The sequence below is a fragment of the Tupaia chinensis genome, unplaced genomic scaffold (genome assembly GCF_000334495.1).
Source record: "Tupaia chinensis unplaced genomic scaffold, TupChi_1.0 Scaffold143584_1, whole genome shotgun sequence".
Classification (NCBI taxonomy): Eukaryota; Metazoa; Chordata; class Mammalia; order Scandentia; family Tupaiidae; genus Tupaia; species Tupaia belangeri.
Window position 1 is genome coordinate 3,743,831 of NW_006203430.1, and position 22,841 is coordinate 3,766,671.

The 22,841-nt window shown below is 40.2% G+C and overlaps 2 pseudogenes; both read left to right on the plus strand.

Annotated features, from left to right (window-relative positions):
* Window positions 1–6,918: 6,918 nt before the first annotated feature.
* LOC102490732 (homeobox protein NANOG pseudogene) lies at window positions 6,919–7,803 on the plus strand (annotated as a pseudogene).
* A 5,050-nt stretch (window positions 7,804–12,853) lies between these two features.
* On the plus strand, window positions 12,854–13,077 carry LOC102491137 (immediate early response 3-interacting protein 1 pseudogene; annotated as a pseudogene).
* The last annotated feature ends 9,764 nt before the right edge of the window (window positions 13,078–22,841 follow it).

Sequence of the window (22,841 nt, forward strand, 5' to 3'; positions counted from 1 at the left end):
GATGGACACACTGCACTCCCCTCTCCTCCATTCTCCTCTTGAGGTCTTGGGCATACATGCACATGCGCCTGCTATGAGTTTAAGTCACTGAGTCAGGGACTTCAACTGCAGTCAGCTACATGGGAGTCCAGTGACATAGCCATTCTGGTCCCATAGAATCTTATCTTTATCGGTAACTTTGACCTGTCTGGCTATGATGTGCCATGGAGAGGATCTTCTTGGGTTGATTCTGTCTAGGGTCCTTTTTATTTCTTAGGTCTGGATGTTTGAATGCTTCTCTAGGTTTGGGAAGTTTTCTTTCAGGACTACATGGAATAGATTATCGATGCCATTATTAGATTCTTCACCTTCTGGGATACTAATGATTCTGATGTTTGGGTGTTTAATGATATCTATTATTTCCTGTATGTTATCCTCACTTGGGGGTTATTCTTTCATTCTTCTTTTCTAGGTCAGACGATTTGTCTTCTAGATCCAAGATTCAGTCTTCTGCATGACCTAATCTGCTTTTAATACTTTCAAGGGAGGTTTTAATCTCCTGCATTATAGCCTTCAACTCCAGAAGTTCTGTTTGATTCTTCTTTATTTTGCTTTTCTCCTCTTTCGAGTCATGAAAGAACTTCCTCATCTCAAGTTCTTTTTTCTTCTTTCTCATAGAGTTTTGTTGCCATAAATATTCTGAATTCTTTTTCTGACATTTTGGTAATTTCCTCTACTTTTTTCATACTTGGAGACAAGTTACTGTGTTCCCTTGTTGGAAACATATTACTTGATTCTCTCTTCCTTGAAGCTCTTCTCTGATTTTTAGTCATTTGGTAATGGAGTCGCTTTTGGCTAATTTGTTGGGGAAGTTTTCTGTAACTGTTAATTTGTGTGTTTCTATTTACAGTAAGGTACTGCTGTGCCAATTTCTCTCTTCTACTGTGTTTTGCAACATGGTGTCCACAGGAGGAGTTTTGAGTTCAGATTTATACTGAGGAGTTTCTCCTCTTTTGCAGAAGGTCTAGTGTGTGTGGGGTGAGGATTTCTCTGAGCTTCATAGTAGTCATATGTTTGGCTACTATGACCTAGACCTTTCTAGAGAGTGAGTGGAGGCTGAGCAGCAAAATGAGAAAGTAAGGTAAAAGAAAAAGAGAATAGAAAGCAGAAAAAGGAAGATAAAACAAAGTAAAAACAACAACAAAAAGAAGAAAAACACAAAAATAAAAACTACACAGTGTGCAAGTGTGCCATGGAAAATGAATGGGCACAGCTCAGATAAAGATGCCTTCTGAAAAGGCCTGTTACCTGTTACCAAAGGACAGTTACCCTGTCCTACGTGGGCAGAGAAGAGAAAAATTAGCAAGAGAAAGGAATGGGAAATTTTTTTAATTAAAATACTTTAAAAAAAAAAAAAGGAGAGAGAGAGAAAGAGTTGTAGACTCAGCCTGGCCTTCCATGAAGAAAATTGAACCTCCTGTCTAGTTTCCTGTAGTGTCTTCCATACAAAATACCCAAAGCTGCCCTGTTATTCCACACACATAGACCTGTGTAATCTAATAAGTAACAGGTGTTCACTGAGTGACCACTAAGTGCTAGGAAAATGGTTTTTAAATATATATTTAAAGTCAGAGGAATCATCTTCAAAATAAAGCATTACCTCCTAAATTTCAATATTCAAATAATAAAGGTAGAGCTGGTTGGAGTGAAGGGAGGGAAATTGAAAAAGTGGATAGTAGAACAAAAGCCTTGCATCTGTTCCTGAGAACATATATTAAAAGCCATTATGTAGGGGCCAGCAGGTGGCATTGTGGTTAAAGCACTGGACTCCCACATGGCTGCCCATAGTTCAAGTCCCAAACCTGGCAGTTTGAAAATCACACCAGACATTACGTGCACGTGTGACCAAAATCCCAATCCCAGGAGGAGAATGAAGGAGAAGGGATTGCAACATGGCCACTCCTCCAGGGGTTGGTTTCTCACTTCCTCTGTCTCTCTTTCTTCTTAGCAAGCACATTCACCTTACGGGGTGGGGGGCGGGGGGGAGGGACTTTAAAAAGCCACTATATGGGCAACTGGTGGTACAGTAGCAACACAACCCTCTGTGATGCTAGGCCCACCTGGGAAGATCCCATATTGTGTCCTGAGGTCTCCCTGTACACAGTAGGTCCACATGTATGCCCATGATCTTGGCTGGTGGAGGTGAGGGATGGATTGCAACATAAAGATCTTATCTCTCTCATTTGTCTCATTCTCTTATGGAAGAAATATGAACTTAAAAAAGAACACTATACAATGAGGCCCCAAAGTGAATCAACAACTTGTGAGGAGCACCCTAGCTAGTGTGACAAACAAGTACACATAAACACAACCCAAGGAGACGGGGCCGTGGTGGGTTTGGGTGTTGGAACTTCTACAGGTGGTTGTTTAGAGAACTACACCTGAGTGAGAAACATTGCACATTAGGGGAAATGACAGAGTTCAGGATGGAGGAGTGAAGAAGACCCATGATGGAAACATAACAGACAGGATGGAGAGGTAGGGAGTGGGTCTGATGGTAAAAGAAGTGTGACCAATTCTAAGGAGTTTGGATTTTATTCAGACTTATCCTAAAACCAATGGAGGACATCAAGGTCTAAAAATAAGGAGCGACAATACAAGTTCACATTGTAGACATCATATGTATATTTATCAAGGCAATTTTCAGGCAGATAGAAGCAACTTTTTTTAGATATACAGGCTTTATTTTATTTTTTTTTAATGTATGTGTTCTTTAATTTGCCAGAGAGCATGTGTGCAAGACAAAAAGACAGAGAGAAAGCATCCTCTCATGAGGAAGGAATGGTCACACTTCAATCCCTTCTCCTCCATTTCCCTATACTGTTGGGATCTGGGGCATGCATGTACACGTGCCTGGTTTGTTCTTCAAGTGGACGTCCAGGACTCAAACCATGCCATCGGCCATGTGGGATCCGTTTTTCTTAACCACTAGGCCACGTAGTCAGCCTGGAACCAACCTATTTTTTATTACCCAAAATCAGTATATTATGGTAATTTTTCCAACAGACAGAAGCACAATGTCTTGAGGAAGATGTGCCTTCTCCCACTGGCATAAAAGTACTGCACCACACCAGTTGGCACACCTCCCCAGATCCGCTTCCCCCAGCTGATCCCTGGGCTTCAGCTGCTTATTCCAGGTACAGCCACCATTAGCACACCATCACCCAACTCGGCCCCCTGCCTCAGACTTCTCTGGCAGAGCAGGGCTGGGATTCAATATAATGGCCATAACATCTACTGAAGGTGGGAGCTGCAGCCCCAGAAACCAGGTGGGGAACAAATAGACCCCTAGAGCCTCTGACCATGCCAGTGGCTTCCCACAGAGGTTGGTGACACATGCAGACACATGACAGAGATAAAACCCCTTTGAACAAAAGCCAGTGAAAATCAGATGGGAAGGAGCTCACAGATCAATTGCTCGCTCATTTTCCCACTCCTGATGGGCTATTGCAAAATCAATGATTCCAGGTAACCTTCCCAGAATGTCCTGTACAGCTGCTCTCTTCCTTGTGAGGCTGTAGCCACCACTGTGACACATGGTCTGTCACTTGCTCACTTTTTCCCCTACCTCATGACCTTTCATCCTCACTTTTCCTTTTTAGTTGCCAGAGGGTACATGACTCACCAGAGAGAGTGAACAAGAGAGGGAGGGAGAAATCACAACCCCCCATGAAGCAATCCTTTCTCTCCCATTTCTCCAGCCCTTTGGGATTTGGGGTGCACACACACATGCCCTATGTGTTTTTCAAGTCTCCAAGGCCAGGATTAAAACTGTGATCAGTCATGTGGAATATGGCTCCCTTAACCTCTAGGCTACAAGTTGGGTCCCACTCCTCATCTTGATATCCTGGGATTGCCTACCACCCACCAAGGTGGTATGCAGATGCTATGGTCTGGGGAGCCTGGGCCACCTCCGGCTCATGGTCTCCTGGGCCAGGCTACATGTTACAAATGTACATAGAAAGACAAAGCAGATCCAACACACTGAACAGTGACAGGCTCGTCACAGAAGTGTTTTTGAAGATACCCAAAAAGAAGGGGATTTGCCCCATGAACCACATGGAAAACTTTCCTAAAATTCACCTTTTTATATCATGTTTCCCCCAAAGTCCCACTTCCTTCTTACTTTATCTGCTCAGATTTCTTTAGTCCCTCCCTTCTTGGCCTTCACCCCCCTAAACTAGAACTAGTCACCTCTAAAGTTTCCTCCCTTTATGACACATTTCTCATCTGAAATGCTCCTTCCTCACCCCCACCTCCAAGAAAGGCCTGGTGGATAACTCAGCCAAAGATCACTTCTTAGGAGAGATCCGGAAGGCTGTAGCTGGAAAGAATAATCATTTACCACTACTGTTTCAGGCATTCCAGTGTAGACTACTTAATGCAATGCTTACTTTTGCTGTTTTTATCATCTAGCCACAAACCCTTGTTCAACTTGACCTTGAGGCCAGTGAGTGTGTTGGGAAGATGTTGGCAAGGCCTAAGGAAGAGTCATGGTCAGACAGAGCACATGCAGGCTGCCCCCGGAGAGGGGTAAATTTTACAGCCCAAGCCTGAAGTCCTCCGAGCTGCAAGCAGGGGCCTCTTGTCCACTCTACCCTCTCCCTACCACTCACAGGGCTGAGAGGAAGGAAATGATCAGAGGAGCTGAGTGAATGCCAGGATCCCTCAGGACAAGGCTGGGAAGTGGCCAGTCCTGCATCAAGCTGAGTGGCTGTGACTCATCCACAGCCGTCCCCTGGACGGACACACCTGAAGGCTTCACCTGGGTTGATTTGTTACTCAGCATGATGGGTCAGCTTGCCATCTGCAGAAGACAGGCCATCTCCTGCCAGGCTGCTCCTCTAAACCACCAGTGATTATTTTTCCTCCTCAAAGAGCAGTCCCCTCTGTAGCAACCAAAGATAAACAACAACTAGGCTCCTGCCAGGGGGCAGGGGAGGAAGGGGAAGGTGGGTAGGAACAGGGGAGGGTGATGGCTGCACACACTCGAGAGGTCACAGCCACCTGCCAATTGTGAATCTGTACAGGAACAGCCCTGGAGGCAGCACAATCTTTCCCCTTCCGCGTCATCAGCCCAGCGGAGCCCTGCAATGAAGCCGGTGCTGTGTTTATTTCCCCACTGCTTCTCCCTCAGGTTCCCTCCTAACTGCGGCAGCACATGGCCCTGGCAAATTGTCCTCCTGGAAGTGTTTTCTTCTTGGTTCAGTGAGTCAGGGCTGGCTCACGCATAAGCACCAAGTGGCAGCCCCCGTGACTAAAGTGCTTTGAGGACATGAGGACACAGTCCCTGTCCCTCATCTCTGTGGGTGGGGTCCATCATTTCTGAAACCCAGATCATTTCACAGAGAGATGCAGATTGCCCTGGCCGAGGTGTGTGCACAGCTGAGACCGAGAACTGGCTGTGACTTGGAAACGCCAAAAGCAGGAAATCAGGCCTACACCAAAAGGCCAAGCAGCCTGAATCACACTGAGACATCCCAGACAGGACTAAAACCACCCCCTTCAGTCACACTGGCTCTCACCGCTCCCCCAGTGAGAATGAATTAAACACATTGCAGAATTCGCTCTGCATAAAATTCATAGTCTATTGCATGTTAGTAAATTCATTTGATTTTGACTCTACAGAATTAATTCAGCCATTTTTTATAAATTATGTTATCAGCTAGCTAGTAGTGTAATGGTTAATGCAGCCAGATCCCACGTGACCAACACTGCTGTTTGAGTCTCAAACTAATGACTTGAGAAACACATTGTGGGGACCAGCAGTTGGTGTAATGGCTACGTCGCTGGACTTCCATGTAGTGGTTCGAGTCCTGGACCCGGTGACTCAAACTCACACTGGGCGCATGTGCGTACATGCCCAAGATCCCGAGAGAAGAACGGAGGAGAAGGGATTGAGGCATGGGGGGGGATTTCTCGCTTTCTATCTCTCTGTCTTTCTGGTGAGTACACACGCCCTATAGCAAAAACCTCTAAAACAAAACAAAACAAAACAAAAACAAAAACAAGCAAACAAACAAAACACCACATTGTGTATGTGCATGTGTGCCCAAAATCCCATAAGAAGGGAGAAATGGAAAAGTAGTGTTTGTGGTGTGACCATGCCCCATGGGGACGTGTTCTCCCTGTTTCTCTCCATCTCTGGTGAATATACACACCCTTTGACAAAAGGTAAGGAAAAAAAAAGTTGTTATTTCCATGACATCCAAGTTTACGAAAGTCTGGTATCCCTAGCTAAGGATACCTGAAAATAAATAGGCCCTACCTTTTCAATAAGTATTATTGTTCATTTTTAGTAGGAAATACATGTATATATTCAGATATCAAATCCACATAAAGTGACATACATTAGGAATTCGAGCTTCCAACCTGTCCTGGTTTCTCACTGCCCCATGAGCAAACACTTTTATTACTTTCTTATTCATCCTTCTAGTGTAGCATTCTGCAAATACAAACCCAAAATGACTGTACTCATGCAGCAGTCAGAACAATGATGCCCTGTGGTTACTTCACATGGCAATTGTGATTAAGCTGAGGCCCTTGAGATGGGGAAATTATTTTGGACTATTCAGGTGGGCCCAGTGTAGTCACTGGGATCCTGATAAATGAGAGAGAAGAGAATCAGAGTCAGAGGAAAAACATGAGGCTGGAAGATGCTATGCTCCTTTGAAGGGGGGGGGGGGGAAGGCTATGAGCCAAGAGCAGCAGGTGGCTCTAGAGATTAGAAAAGGCAAGGGGCAGATTCTTCCATAAAGACTCCAAGGAGAACACACTTCGCTAAGATCATCCACCTAAACACTTGTCTGCAAGGCTTAGTCTTTTTTTTTTTTTTTACATTTGGTTGATTTCCCCCTCCCCCGCCACTTTCTTGATAACATGAGTGTGGATCCAGCTTGTCCCCAACGCCTGCCTGGTTCTGAGCCATTGGATTCTATGGGTTTTCCACCTCCGCCTGTGAGCGGTGGGCAGGAAGAACAGGATCTGGCCTTGCCAATGTCATCGTCTGAGGTGCCCCACACCGAGACTGTATCATCCCTACCTTCCTCGGTGGATCCGCTTATTCGGGAGAGCCCGGACTCTTCCACTAGTCCCAGAGTAGATAAGAGCTCAGTGAAGAAGGAAGAGAAGGTCCAGGTCAAGAAACAGAAGAGCAGAACTGTGTTCTCTGCCACCCAGCTGTGTGTGCTCAACGCCAGATTTCAGAGACAGAAGTACCTCAGCCTCTAGCAGATGCAGGAGCTGTCCGACATTCTGAACCTCAGCTACAAACAGGTTAAGACCTGGTTCCAGAACCAGAGAATGAAATGTAAGCAGAGGCAGAAAAACAAGTGGCCAAAGAACTGCAGTGGTGTGACTCAGAAGGGCCCAACACCTGCTGAATACCCCGGGATCTATGCCGCCTACCACCAGGGATGCCCAGTGAACCCATCAGGAAACTTTCCAGGGTGGAACCCGACCTGGAACACCCAGTCGTGGAACACCCAGGCTTGGAGCACCCAGTCCTGGAGCACCCAGTCCTGGAATAGCCAGACCTGGTGCTCCCCGGCCTGGGACGCGTCATTCTATAACTGTGGAGAGGAGTCTCTGCAGTCCTCCATGCAGTTCCAGCAAGTTCTTCCTGCCGGTGATCTGGAGGCCATCTTGGAAACGTCTGGGGAAGGCCAGAATGTGATACAGCAAACCGCTAAGTATCTTAGCACCGCACAGACCATGGACTTCATGTTAAATTACTCCATGAGCATGCTGCCTGAAGATGCGTGAACATGCGCACAGTAACTAAATGTCAGTCTGGGAGGTGACTGGCTTCCTTTCTTCCTCATAGGAGTTTTCTTATCTTAGAGCTGTGTATGTTCTGCTTTGATATGCTGGTTCTCGGTGTGCCTGCTGTGTAAATTGGGAGGGTGGGAGGGTGGGAGGGTGGGTTATGACTGGAGTCTAATCAAAGATGGACAACGTGATTCAAACTGTCTCTGGCTACAGAAACGTAAATATTATACTAGTTTGGGAATCTTTAAGGGCCCTAGAATCTAACCTCAAAAAGAAGTGAAATACAAATAAGTGTGATGAAGAATTATTCCTGTTTTCTGGAAATAGGCCTTACTTATTTAAAAAAAATAGTGTTTAGGTAAAGGGTGAAGGTAAAATGCACTCATGAATAAACCGTCCACCTTGCTTTAAAAAAAAAAAAAAAAAGTCTCCGAGGAGGCTTCCCTGCTGATGTATTTGAGACTACCGAGCTCCGGAACTAACAGAAAATAAATTCATGTTGTTTTAAACCACAAGGTTTGTGGTAACTTGTTTCAGAAACTCACACAACTTATTTCTACTCTTTTCTTAAACAGAAGATAGCACGCTCTGTATAAGGTGTCCCAAAGGTCTTGGTGCAGTTTTAGGCATTAGTAATTTCAGAAATGTAAATGCTACCAACTTTCAAATAACGTACTTTGAAAATGCATTACTGAATTCTCTTTTACTTATTTTTATGCATTCTAAATAATAAATTTATCTTAATTTTTGTTTCAGTATCTGATTGAAGACAGCAAATACTGATGAAACAAAAGCATTAAAATGAAAAGTTATTATTCCAAATTTGCAAGATGAATAATTAAATAAGAAATGCATACAACTGTGGTTTTTTTTAAGAGTTATTATTTTTAACTTTATTTATTTATTTATTTTTAATTTGACCATAGAGGAGGTACAGAGTATGAAAGAGAGAGAGCGAGAAAGTAAGCTGCCAGGTCCGGGACTCAAACCATGGTCAGTCAAGTGGGAGTCCAGCACCCTTCGCCACCATTCCACCTGCCAACCCCTACAACTGTGTTTTTTTTTTTTTTTTTTTTGGAGAGATTTTCACTGTAGGGCGCGTGTGCTTGCCAGACAGACAGAGAGAGACATAGAGACAGAAAGCGAAAAATCACCCCCCAGGGGGGATGGTCACGCCACAATCCCTTCTCCTCCATTCTCCTCTCGGGATCTTGGGCAGGCACGCACACGCGCCCGGCGTGAGTTTTAAGCCACCGGGTCCGGGACACGAACCACGGTCGACTACGTGGGAGTCCAGCGACATAGCCATTACGCTCACTGCTGGTTCCCTACAACTGTGTTTTTAAATCATGTTTCTTGTATGTTAACAGCACTTCTAGCATTATAGAAGTTTAAACTGCACTAAAACTTTTGGAGGCTGAATTATTAGTAGAAAGTCTTCATTCCCTTAAAAATCTAGTTCACAGTAGCCATGTGGAACCTTGTTCTCAAAACTGCACTAAAACTTTTGAGACACAGTATACACTGTTCGGCCCTTTAATTTCTGTTAATAAACAATATATCCTAGAGATTGCTCTGTGTTGATACATTAGAGCGTCCTAATTCGTTTTACCGGTGTATAGCATTCTACATTTTTGTATGCCATGATTTATTTAATTAGTTCCATATTAATGGATTCTTGAGCTGTTTTTAATTAGAACTACTAAAATGAACAATCTTGTATGTATGTCATTGTGTGTGTGTGTGTGTGTGTGTGTGTGTGTGTGTGTGTGTGCAGGTAGATCTGTAAGTACATTATCACAAATGCTTATGTTGGGTCAAAGTCCTATTTTTTAGAAACAAGAATTTCAGGTGTCATAGATCGTTGCTAGATTGCAGTGGGATATAGTAGATTGTTGGCAAAGTGGCTACAACAATCCATTCAACATCTGTGTGCATGCCACTTTACAATTGATTCTGCTATTCCTTTACCAAGAGGTACAGCTTACTTCCCCACACCCGGAATCTGGGCAGACTTGGAACTTGCTCCATCTAATAAACTGTGGAGAAAGCGATGTAGTAGGGTTTCTGTGTCGAGGCTTCAAAAAGCTTTACAACTCCTCTCTCCCTCTTCAATTACTGAGTCTTCATAGGAAGAAGGCTAGGTGAGGATGAGAGCTGGAGAGAGAGGCACAGCCCACAGTGAATACAGGAGAGGAACGCCGTCCGGGAGCACGCAGTCTGGAGGAGCTGACAGATGACCATAGCCCATGAGTGGCCCCAGGAAACAGCAAAGCTAGTGCAGGCCCAAATGCCAGCCCCCAGACCTGCTGGCTTTTAAAGCTACTATGTTTTGCAGAGATTTGTTATACAACAACAAACTGAGACCTCAAAGAAGCACATTCTCTAAACAAGACTTATTTCAAAGGCTATACAACATCTTAACCACAGCAGCTCAATAACCAACTTTTAGATAATCTGTGGGCTCTCTGAAGTTTTCTGGGCAAGTCCAGTTCCTCTAGTCTCACGTTTAGCAGTAAGTGACACTAACTACTCACTCCTCACTCCTGAGCATGCAGAACAACTGGCTGGTCCAGCACCCCATCTCGCTTTCATCTCACTTTCCCTTTCTCCATCTCTCTCTGGTAAGTGCACACACTGTGGCAAAAGAAGAAAAAAAAGAAGAAGAAAGAGAAGAAGAAGAAGAAAAGGAGGGAAGGAAGGAAAGAAGGAAGGAAGGAAGAAAGGAAGGAAGGAAAGAATCAGAAAAATGAAGAATGCGAAAGTACCCTGGTTACTTTCTGTCTCAATGGAAAGAGTACATTTAATTTCAGTTCATGAACTACTACATCCATCTTTCTCAAGATGAGTAAAATTGATGTGATGCATTACAATTCATTTTTTATTAAATTATAATTGTACACTCATGTTCATAGCAGCCTTACTCACAATAGCCAAAAGGTAGAAGCAACCCAAATGTCCATAAATGGACCTTTGCTCATGGTAACTAGATTTTTCTATGCTAGATTAACCAGTAACTTCACATACAGACATTCTATCATCTTGCTTCATGGACTGTTCACAAAGGCATTAGCAGATAAACAAAATGTGGTATATACACACAATGGAATATTAGCCTTAAAATGGAAGGAAATTCCCACACATACTATAACATGAAGAACCTTGAAGACTGTATGCTAAGTGAAATAGCCAGACACAAAAGGACAAACACTGTGTGCGTTCACTTATATTTAGTACCGAGGGTACTTAAATTCACAGAAACAGAAAGTGGAACGGTGGCTTCCAGAGGCTAGTGAGGGGGAAATGGGGAGTTATTATTTAATGGAGGCAGAATATTGGTTTGGGAAGATTAAAAAGTTCTAGAGATGAGTGGTGGTGATGGTTGCACAGCGGTGTGAATGCACTTAATGCCACAAAATTGTATGTTTAAAGATGGATAAAATGGTAAATATTACATATATTTTACAAAAATTAAACTGAATAGAAAAAAATATAGGCTACATGATGTATCATCCAGCTCCACCCTTGTAATCATGTACTTCTCTGCATATTTGCTATGCGTCAATAAAATATTTAGGGCTAGCCAGTGGCATCATGGTTAGGGCACTGGATCCCACATAGCTGATCGTGCGGTTCAAATCCTTTATCTGGTGTGTTTTTCAATCACACAGGCATGCATACCTAAAATCCCAAAAGGAGAAAGGAGAAGAGATTGTGGTGTGGTCGCCCTGGAAGGTGATTTCTCATTCCCTCCACCCCATCCTCGTCTCTCTCTGGCCAGTCCACACACCCTATAGCCAACTAAAAATAACAATAATAACCACTAAAAGTTAGAGCAGAAGAGAAAATGTCAGTGTGCAGAGTGCCTATAGTAAGGATAAATATTATTCTATACAACTTTTGTTATAGTCAGGTGTATGTGTATGTGCATTGAATCATGATATAAAATGTATATTGTGGTTTTTAAAAATTGAAAAACATCGTGCTGGGGCCTGTCTCCATTTCCTATCATGTGGTTCCTTACATTTTGCATTTGATATGCTTTTCCCAGTTGAAGTGATTTAATTTTGACATTTACTTATTCAAGCAGAAAAGCCCTCTCCCTGGGGTCTTCTCTTCATCATAATCATTTTTCTCCATCTGACTGCTCATGGTAACTAGATTTTTCTATGCTAGATTAACCAGTAACTTCATGTACAGACATTCTATCATCTTGCTTCATAGACTGTTCACAAAGGCATTAGCATACACCATGATGAGAGATGATAATGTGGGCTTTATTCTTCAACTCAGAAAGACTATAGTTCCTTTAAATCATAGAGTGTTTGAATTTTTAAATTCCTTAGTGGTTATGCTTCTAAATATCTTATGCTCATATGAATCTTCTCTATAACATCCAAAAGAGTAGGTTGTTCATCTTGTGCTTGAACACTTCCGATGGCAATAAGGCATCTCGATTAATTACTGAGTAGCCTGCATTTGCTAGAAAGTGTGTAAGAATAGTTTCATGGCAAAATAGGGTGGTGAATCTCTCTGATGCCTGTAGAGATGTCTCTGAGCGGCTAGGCCTCAATCAAACAAAGAGGTGCCCAAGCAGACTCCTTACCTACACAAAGGCATCCTTCATGGGTATGTGTATTGTTTTAAAAGAGTATACTTTAATTTTCTATGTGTTTCAGTTCTGTTAAAAACTGAGCAGTTAATACCAGGTACTTCTAAAACAGGAGAGAAGCCTTGTCTTTGGATATTGTGAACAAAGGACCAGTGGACATTCCACTGGTTTTGACCAGTTTCCTTTGCCATCCTCCTTACCAGATGTTCTCAGTTTCCCCAAACTATAAAGCCTCTACCCATCCTCCTTACTGCCAGGACACAACTTTATCCCCTTCAACCTCAAAGAGAAAAGTGAGGCCACAGGCAGAAATAGCTCAACTCCCTTCTTTCTATGAAAGTTTCTGCTAGGGAGGAAAGCGCTGGCCCTGGTGCTGCTGTGTCCCTGCGGCAATGGGAGGAATCAGTTAGGCATAGGGAGGTCGTGGAGGCCATGGATTTCACCCTGTACTCAATACTGCAGGTGGCCCTGCTCTGCGTTAGCATTTCCTCAAGAACATTGGCTAGGGAACAGATCTGGGAATTGGTGGATTCAGAGAAGAGCCAAGAATTAAATCTCAACTAACGAACCTTATTCGATCTGTAGGAACTGCAATGAGAGTTCCATTGATAATACTCAACTCAATTGCAATCATCTTACTTTCATTACTTGGGTGACGATCCATGGGAGAAATGGAAACTCGGGAGAAGAGATATCAGCAGATTACTGAAATAGTCATATTTTAGCAGGCTGACCTTGCTCTTGACAAAAATGTAGTTACCAATACTATGCATGTAAGAAAAAATGAAATGAAACAGTAGAAAAAATAAAATCTAGAATAGAGGAAGAAAAGGAGCAAAGAAAAAGAAGTAGAAGAAGCCACCCTCCCAAAGAGATACAATTATTTCACAGCTCTCCTGTCACATGGTCGTAGCGCATGTATCTCTACTTGAATTTCCCTCATCTTGGAGGGTGAGGTGTCTTTCCTCAATAAAGGCCATTTCCTAAATTTATGCCTCAGCTGTCCTTTCCAGTCTCTCCAAAATGCTGCTGCTTTACTATCCCTCTTGCTCCCAGAATGTCAACTCACAATGATCTAATGTAAATAACATGGATGTGGGGCTGGGGGCTTGGGGGGACTCAGCAAGGCCTGTTTGTTCAGATTCTTCTTGGCCTTTAGGCACAGAGCAGGATCCTTCTGTCACATGGATCTTATGACCTACTTTTAGGGTTGTTAGGTCAGAAAACTCTTTTATGGCTTGCTTCAAGAGAAAAGAAGGGAGGTCAGAGTGACCTTCCCACTATATCTGTTTTCTCAATTTCCTTTTCAAAAAATACTTTTTAAATTTTATGTACAATATTTCTTTGGTTTGCCTGACATGCAATACATCTATGCTTTGAGAACCCATATTATATGCTGTAAAGACATACTATAATTAAATGTAAATAAATATATGTGCATATATAATTTTTTAAAATATTTAAAATGCTCAGTATGTCTATGTGCCATATTTTGAACTATCACGTTCTGAGCCCTAACACTGAGAAAAGCAGTAAAATATGTTTACTTACTTAAAGATGTTGGAAGAGGCATTAAAGACCATGTAGTCCAAGTTTCTCATTTTACAAATGAGGATATTTCTTCTGTATCCCCAAAACAAATAAAATTGTAAAAATAATTTTTATTCCACTTTAAAAAATAAAAAGATTGGGGGCCAGCAAGTGGCATGGTGGTTAAGGCACTGGACACTCCCACGTGGCCAACCACATTTCAAGTCCCAGACCTGATGGCTTGCTTTCTCACTTTCTCTCTCTCTCTCTCTCTCTCTCTCTCTCTCTCTCTCTGTGTGTGTGTCATAATATATGTGTCTGATAATATTAAAATAAAATGAATAAATAAATAAAATTAAAATAGATAATTCTTTAAAAAAAAAAAAAGAAAGAAAAGAAAGGCATGTCAGGTTCATGTGTATGTGTATCCCAAATCTTAGGAGAATAAACAAGGGATTGTGGTATGGCCATCCCCCCAAGGGGTGTTTTCTTACTTTCTCTCTCACCGTCTCTCTCTCTGGCCAGCATATGTGCCCTATGACAAGAATCTAAAAAAAAAAAGATTAAAGTCTGCTTTCCAGTCTAACTAGTAATGTACATTGACATGTTTATGGAACAGATGATTCATTATGAAGATGTGGATTCTTTCCCAAATTGGTCCATATACTCAACATAATTCCAGTCACAATCTCAGTAATTATTTTGAAGAAATTGATAAATTGATTCTAAAATTTGTGAAGAAATACAAAATATCTAAAGTACCCAGAATCATTTTGAAACTGTAGTATAAAAGTAGAGAACTTATTTTACCTGATTTAAATACTGAAAATTAGAATAATTAAGACACAGTGGTATTACTGTATAGGATAGAAATAAGAATCAATGGGCAGACTTAGAGCTCAACAGGAGAGAATTAGAGTCCAGAAATAGGCGCATATATCTTTTTTAAAAGATGTCCAGGTAATTAAATGGAAAAAATAATAGATGTTTTATAAGAAGTAATATGCAAACAACTGGATATTCACTTGGTTAAAAATAAACCTTTACCTGGGGCCAGCAGGTGGCATAGTGGTTTAAGGGTACTGGACTCCCCACATGGCTAATTGCAGTTCAAGTCCTTGATATGGCAGCTCACTTTCTCTCTCTCTCTCTCTCTCTCACTCTGTCCCTTTCTAGCCAAATTAAAAGAAAGAAAAAAAAAGAAAAAAGAAAAAAGAAAGAAAGAAAGATAAATAAAATAATAAATAAATAATAAAATAAACCTTTACCCTTACCATACATTAAAGTGAAATTGAAGAGAGGCTAGCAGATGGTGTGGTGGTAAAGTTGCTGGACTCCCACATGGCCGACCACAGTTCAAGTCTTAGAGCTGGCAGCTTGCTTTCTCACTCTCCCTTCTCTGTCTTTCTCTCTCTCTGCTCAAATTGAATACTACTACTAATAATAATAATAAATAAATAAATAATTTTTTTTTAAAAAAGTGAAATTGAAGAGACTACCCCCATAATACAGTGATTAGGGGAGCCAAATTCCACATGGCTGACAACAGCAGTTAGAGTCCTGGTGTCTGCAGCTTGAAAAAATACACTGGCTATGTATACATGAATGTCCCCAAAACTGACTGGTTGGAGAAAAAATAATTGCAGCATGACCATTACCCATTAGGAGGTTCTCTCTCTCTCTCTCTCTTCCTCCTCTCTCTCTCTCTTTCTTTTTCTCTCTCTCTCTCTCTCCCCCCCAAATAAACACCCTTTGGTAATAAAAAATGTTAATGAACTTGAGGTCCATCCTGGTGGCACAAAGATAGCAAACTGAACTACAGTCTGGAAGGCACACAGCCAACCATGGGTTCAGATCTTGTGTTCAAAATCCTGATGAGCCTTAGGGCCAAAAAAAGAGGATCACAGTGTGACAGATTGAGAATGCTTCTCTCTTTCTCCCGAGATTGTGCACACACTACCATGAATAAAATAAACACACTTAACATTTTTTTTAAATAAAAATGAATTTGAAATGGTTGATAGACTTAAATCTTAAAGTTCACATTATAAAACTTCTAGGGGGAAAATAAAGAGCAAGAGGAAAAGCTTTGTGATCTTGGAGTAAGTAGAGATTTTATGATGCCAAAAACATGGATCAGAGAAAAAAGTGATAAATTAGAGCTCATCAAAACAAAATCTATCTGCTGTTCAAAAAACACAAATAAAAAAATACTAAGTCAAGCCACAGATTGGGAGAAAATGTTTGCAGTATTTGACAACGAACTAGTATTCAAAATATATAAACAATTCTTACAACTCAATAATAAAAATAATAGGGCCAGCCTTATAACGCAGTGGTTAAGGGATCCAAATCCAACATGGCCAACAGTAGTTGGAATCTCAGCTCCAGTGGCTTGAGAAACATTCCCAGATGTGTGCATGTGTGCCCAACATCCCAATACAAAACAGAAATAAAGGAGACGGATTGTAATATGATCACACCCCTTTGGGGGATGCTTTCTCCTCTCTTTGTTCTCTTTCTCTAGTGAGCACACATACCTCCTGGCAACTAAAAGAAGAAAGAAGAAAAAAAAAGCTTAGGGGCTAGTCAGTGGCATGGAAGTTAAGATGCCTGGATCCCACATGACAAACTGCACAAATCACAGTACATGAATAGTCTCAAAAATATTATGCGGATGGGACCAGCAGTTAGCATAATAGCTATGTCGTTGGACTCCCATGTAGTTGACCGCAGTTCACGTCCCAGACCCAGTGGCTTAAAACTCACACCAGGCACGTGTGCGTGTGTGCCCAAGATCCTGAGAGGAGAATGGAGGAGAAGAGATTGTGGTGTGGCCATCCCCCCTGGGAGGTGATTTCTCGCTTTCTGTCTCTCTGTCTCTCTCTGTCTGTCTGGCGAGCACACGCACCTATAGCAAAAACAAACAAACAACAACAACAACAAAAAAAAAACCTCTAAAAATTTTTTTGAAAAATATGCTGAGCAAAAGAAGCCACAAAAGAGTACATACTGTATGATTCTATATGAAACTCTAGAAAAGACAAATCTAACCTTAATGACAGAAGGCACTGGGGTAGAAGAGAACTTTTCAGAGTGATGGAAATGTTCTATATCTCGATCACAGTGGTAGTTATGTGTCGGTATACCATCAAAAGAAAAAAATTACAACAAATTTAGTTACAGATCTAATTGGATTTTATTTATGACTCTTAAATTGAGGTGGCTTCCATTCTACAAAGTAAAGAGAGCACCCATTAGGCAATGGACGAACAATGGGTTTTACTAGGTTTGTACAAGGAAACAGAACAATAGGGGAAAAGCTGGTTGGTTCACATGATATTACTCCGGGTCACTTTCTTGTGATGGTTAAAACAGAAATGACTTTTTTATTATGATGACTTAGGTAGAATTGGAATTACCAGTTTTTGGGAATAGCTATTCTGATATCAATCTGCATCTTTAAAGTTTTATTTTGATTATGTGATATTTAGCATGAGTGACTCCATTTTGTTTTGTTTTGTTTTTTTAAAACAATTATTTTACTTAACTTTATTTATTATTATTATCATTATTGTTTTCCAGTTTGATCAGAGAGAGACAAAGAGACAGAGAGAGGAAGTGAGAAAGCAAACCACCAGGTCTGAGACTTGAACCATGGTCGGCCATGTAGGAGTCCAGCGCCTTTAACCACCATGCCACTTGCCGGCCGCGTGACTCCATTTTGATTTGATCTGATCTGCTGCAGCCTAGTAGAAGAACTCAGTCCAAAACAACGACTTCCAATAATTTAACAATATGAGTGACAAAATTCATTAAACAGTACATTTATAATACATGAGTTCTAGTGTATGGAAAGATACTTTAGTAAAGTGGATTTAAGTTCTCTCTTCCTTATACTTCTCTCCAAATCAATTTCCTTTAGCCTTCTCTCTTACTCTGTCCATTGAATTCATTCCTTTTTGAGAAATATTACATTTGTTCCTTTCAATCGTAAATTGTTTTGAAAACCTTCGGCTCCATCCAGTTCTCTCCTTGGAAGGTTGGGCTGAAAACTGTAGCTATTTATACATCAGTATCTCCTCCTAACCTCATACTCAAATAAGTTGCCATGCAGATGGCTATGGCAAAGTAAATAACTATAACCCAAATTATCCAGTATAGTGTCCTCATATTGCACATGGAAACTGCTTCACTTAAGACAAGCAATGGCCTGACAGAGAAGGAACACTGTGGAACAGAGAAATCACAAGAGTAAAGTACAGAAGCATTTTTTTTCTTTTGATAGAATAAATGTGTTTCTTCTGCAAAGTGCATGCAAAAATCCTTTTTTTACGCCATTTGAATAAATGCAGGTAAATCTCATATTTTCTCCCAGAACAGAGGCTGGTGAGGTTGGGGTGGGGTTTAGTTCACAATCGTGTCAGATGTCATGTCTTCTAGGCTTAGTGTTTATAGAAGAACCTAGGTAATTATCATAAACAAAGGGCACACACAAGAGTCAAATGACCTGAAGTTATTTAATTTAAGAATTTGGTGGTGTTCTATTTTGTCATTGCTGTTGCTGCTGGTTTTTTGTTTCTTTTGTTCCAAATAGCAACCAAATGCACAAATTTAAGATAGTTTAATAATAGGGACCAGCAGTTAGCGTAATGGCTATGTCGCTGGGCTCCCATGTAGTAGACCGTGGTTGGAGTCCCGGACCTCGTGGCTTAAACTCATGCCAGGCCTGTGTGCGTGCGTGCCCAAGATCTCGAGAGGAGAATGGAGGAAAAGGGATTGCGACTGGCCATCTTCCCTGGGGGGTGATTTCTCGTTTTCTGTCTCTCTCTCTCCCTCTGTCTTTCTGGCAAGCGCACGTGCCCTATAGCAAAAACCTCTCCAAAAACAAAACAAAAAAGATAGTTTAATCATAAGTTTACTAAAGAATAATTAATATATTATCTTTCTAGCATATTAAGCTACATTCATTCCTCTCCTATAATCTGTCCCCATAGCAACAGTATCCAGGTGTCATTTTAGCAGATTTTACTTGGAAACTTTCAGTATCAATACAATGTTTGTATTGCTGTTCTTTATGTTTATAACAAATTAGAAAGATTAACCACAAAATAATAGAGACCGTAGGGAACACTTCCAAATTCATTTTATGAGGCCAGCATTACCCTGATACAAAAGCCAGACAAAGACACTGTAAGAATAGAAAATTACAAGTTAATATCTCTGGGGGAAATTTTTTAAAATTCTAACAAAAAAATATTAGAAAACTTAATTCAATAGCACATTAAAAGGATCATACACTATAATCAAATGGGATTTAACTCCAGGGATGAAAGGATGGTTCATCAAACAAGAGTCAATTTATATGACAGATCACTTAACAAAATAAAAGATGAAAAACACATAATCAACTCAAGTGAGACAGAAGAAGATTTTGAGAAAATTCATCTTTTTGGGATAAAAGCTCTCAACAATTTAACAATAGAAAGAAGATAACTAAAAATAATAAAGATCATATGTGAAAATCCCATGGCTTATAGCATACTCAGAAGTTAAAAACTGAAAGCTTTTCCATGATGATCAGGAAAAAGACAAGAATGCCCACTTTCGGCCCTTTAATTCAACATAGTACTAGAAATCCTAGCCAGAACAATTAGGTAAAGAAAATAAATAAGAGACATCCAAATCTGAAAGGAAGAAGTAAAATTATCTGTGTTTATAGATGAAATGATAATATACATAGACTCACCCCTCTGCAAAAAAAGAAAGAAAGAAAGAAAGATATATACATAGACTCACCCCTCTGCAAAAAAAAAAAAAAAAAAAAAAAAAAAAAAAAAAAAAAAAAAAAAAAAAAAAAAAAAAAAAAAAAAAAAAAAAAAAAAAAAACACCTTTTGGAACTAGTACATAAATTCAGTAAAGGAGGACTTAAAATTGGCACTCATAAACCAGTTTCATTAATAACAAACTATCTGAAAAGGAAATTAGGACAATACCTCATTTATAATAGTATCAAAAAGAATAAAATTCTTAGGAATAAGCTTAACTAAGAAAGTATAAGACTTACACACTGATAACTACAAAACATTGATGAGGACTGTCCCATAATTAAGTGAGGTAGATTCCATATGACCAACACAGAGTTATTCTGGCAGCTTGAAAAACACACTGGACATGTATGTGTGTGCATGCCCCAAATTCTAACAGGATACAGAAATGGAGAAGTGATTGTGGCATAACCACATCCTACTGGGGGGTGCTTTCTCCTTCTTTATCTCTCTATCTCTCTTAGGTGAGGACACACACCCTCGGTCCCCCATCCAAAATAAAAATGAAAAGCACTCATGTGCATGGACTGGAAATTATAGTATTATTAAAATGTTTATATCACCCAAAGTGATCTATAGATTTAATGCAATCTCTATCAAAATCCCAGTAGCTTTTTTTACAGAAAAAGAAAAACCAATTCTAAAGTTCATATGGAATCACAAGAGACCACAAACAGTCAAAACAATTTTAAAAAGAAAAATGCTGTAGGTATTACACTTCCTGATTGCAAAATACATTCTAAAACTACAGTAATTAAAATGGTGTGATAGTGTTATAAAGTCAGACATATAGACCAATGGAACAAATAGCCCAGAAATAAATCCATACATACATAGTCAACTGATCTTTAATAAGGATTCCAAGAATACATACTGGGGAAAGGATAGCCTCATTTGCAATAGAAGATAGCCTCTTTTATGATATTAGACAAATTGGATATCCATGTGCAAAATGGTAAAACTAGACCCTTATTTTATACCATCCACAGAAGTCAACTCAAAATATTAATAGATTAAAGATTTTAAACATAAGGCCTAAAACTGTAAAATTCATAGGAGAAAATGTAGGGGAAAGCTCATGGCATTGATCTTGTCCCTGAGTCCATGGATATGACACCAAAAAGACAGTCAATGAAAGCAAAACTAGACAACTGGCCTAAACTATGTCAAGCTAAAAAGCTTCTGCACACCAAAGGAAACAACTAGCAGAGTAAAAAAAGCAACCAACAGAATGAGAGAAAATATTTGGAAACCATATATCTATTAGTGGTTAATTTCCAAGATATAAAAGGTATGCCTACATCAATAGAAAAAAAACAAATGGGGCGGAAGCCATTGAGGGCAATCATGAATGTCAGGGACAATGGAGGAGGAAGATGGGACATGGCAGAGGGTGGGGATGGGGAACCTAGGATGGCAAAACAAAAGGCAAGGTATGCAGGACACAAAAATTGGGAAATCATTTGCTGAGAACATATATGTTGATGTGCTTGATTGAGCCAATGCACAGTGTATTTTGGATGGAAAATTCATATGTGTGTTGTGATGAGAAAAGAAAAAAAAAATTTATAATAATAAAAAAAAAAAAGATTTTAAACATAAGGCCTAAAACTGTAAAATTCATAGGAGAAAATGTAGGGGAAAGCTCATGGCATTGATCTTGTCCCTGAGTCCATGGATATGACACCAAAAAGACAGTCAATGAAAGCAAAACTAGACAACTGGCCTAAACTATGTCAAGCTAAAAAGCTTCTGCACACCAAAGGAAACAACTAGCAGAGTAAAAAAAGCAACCAACAGAATGAGAGAAAATATTTGGAAACCATATATCTATTAGTGGTTAATTTCCAAGATATAAAAGGTATGCCTACATCAATAGAAAAAAAACAAATAGATAATCTGATCAATGAATGGGCTTAGGTGCTTAAATAGACATTTCTCTAAAGAAATATACTGATGGTCAACAGGTATATGAAAAGATGCTCAGTGTCACTAATTGTCAGGGAAAGGCAAATGAAGAATACAATGAGCCATCACCACACATCCATTTGGATGGCTATTATTAGGGGGAAAAATAAAACACACACAACAAAGACAAAACTGGGGCCAGCAGGTGATGTAGTAGTTTCGGCACTGGATTCTCACATGGCCAACATACTTTGAGTGCCAAATCTGAAGGCTTGAAAATTACATCAGGTATGTGCATGTGTGCCCAAGATGCCAGGAGGAGAATGGACAGGAAGGGATTACCATGTGGCCATCCCCCCTGGGGGGTGATTTTTTTACTTTCCCTCTCACTGTCTCTCTCTGGCAAGTGCATGCACCCTATGGCAAAAACATTCAAAGAAAAATTTAAAAGACAAAACATTTTTAGAATATTATTCAGCTTTGGGACCAGGAGATGGCATAGTTGGTGTGTCACTAGAATTCCACATGGCTGACCGTGGTTTGAGTTCCAAACCCAGTAGCTTGAAACTCATGCTGGGCAAGTGTGCATGTGTGCCCAAAATCCCGACAGAAGAATGGAGAAGAAGGGGTTGCAATGTGACCAATGTGCACTGGGGGGAGTGATTTTTCACTTTATGTCTCTCTGGTGAGTACACACAACCTATAACAAAAATTTCTCTCTCAAAAAAAAAATATTATTCAGCTTTAAAAATGAAGAAAATCCTATCACATGTGACAACATAAATGAGCCTTGAGAACATTATGTTTAGTCAGTCAGTAACAGAAAGAGAATACTGTATGATTCTACTTATAACTAAAATAGTCAAAGTCACAGAAGCAAAGAATAAAATAGTGGTTGCCAGGGACTTGGGGAGGGGATAATGGAGCCTTACTAAGCAATAGATAAAAAATTTCCATTTTGCAATATGAATAAGTTATAGCGATCTGCTGTACAACATTATACCTGTAGATAACAATACTATATGATACAGTTAAACATTTGTTGAGATAGTATATCTCATATTAAATGTTCTTACCACAATAAAATAAAAATTCTTTATTCTAAATGATACAGACAGAAAACAGGGTAGGATACACTTCAAAGTACTCAGAA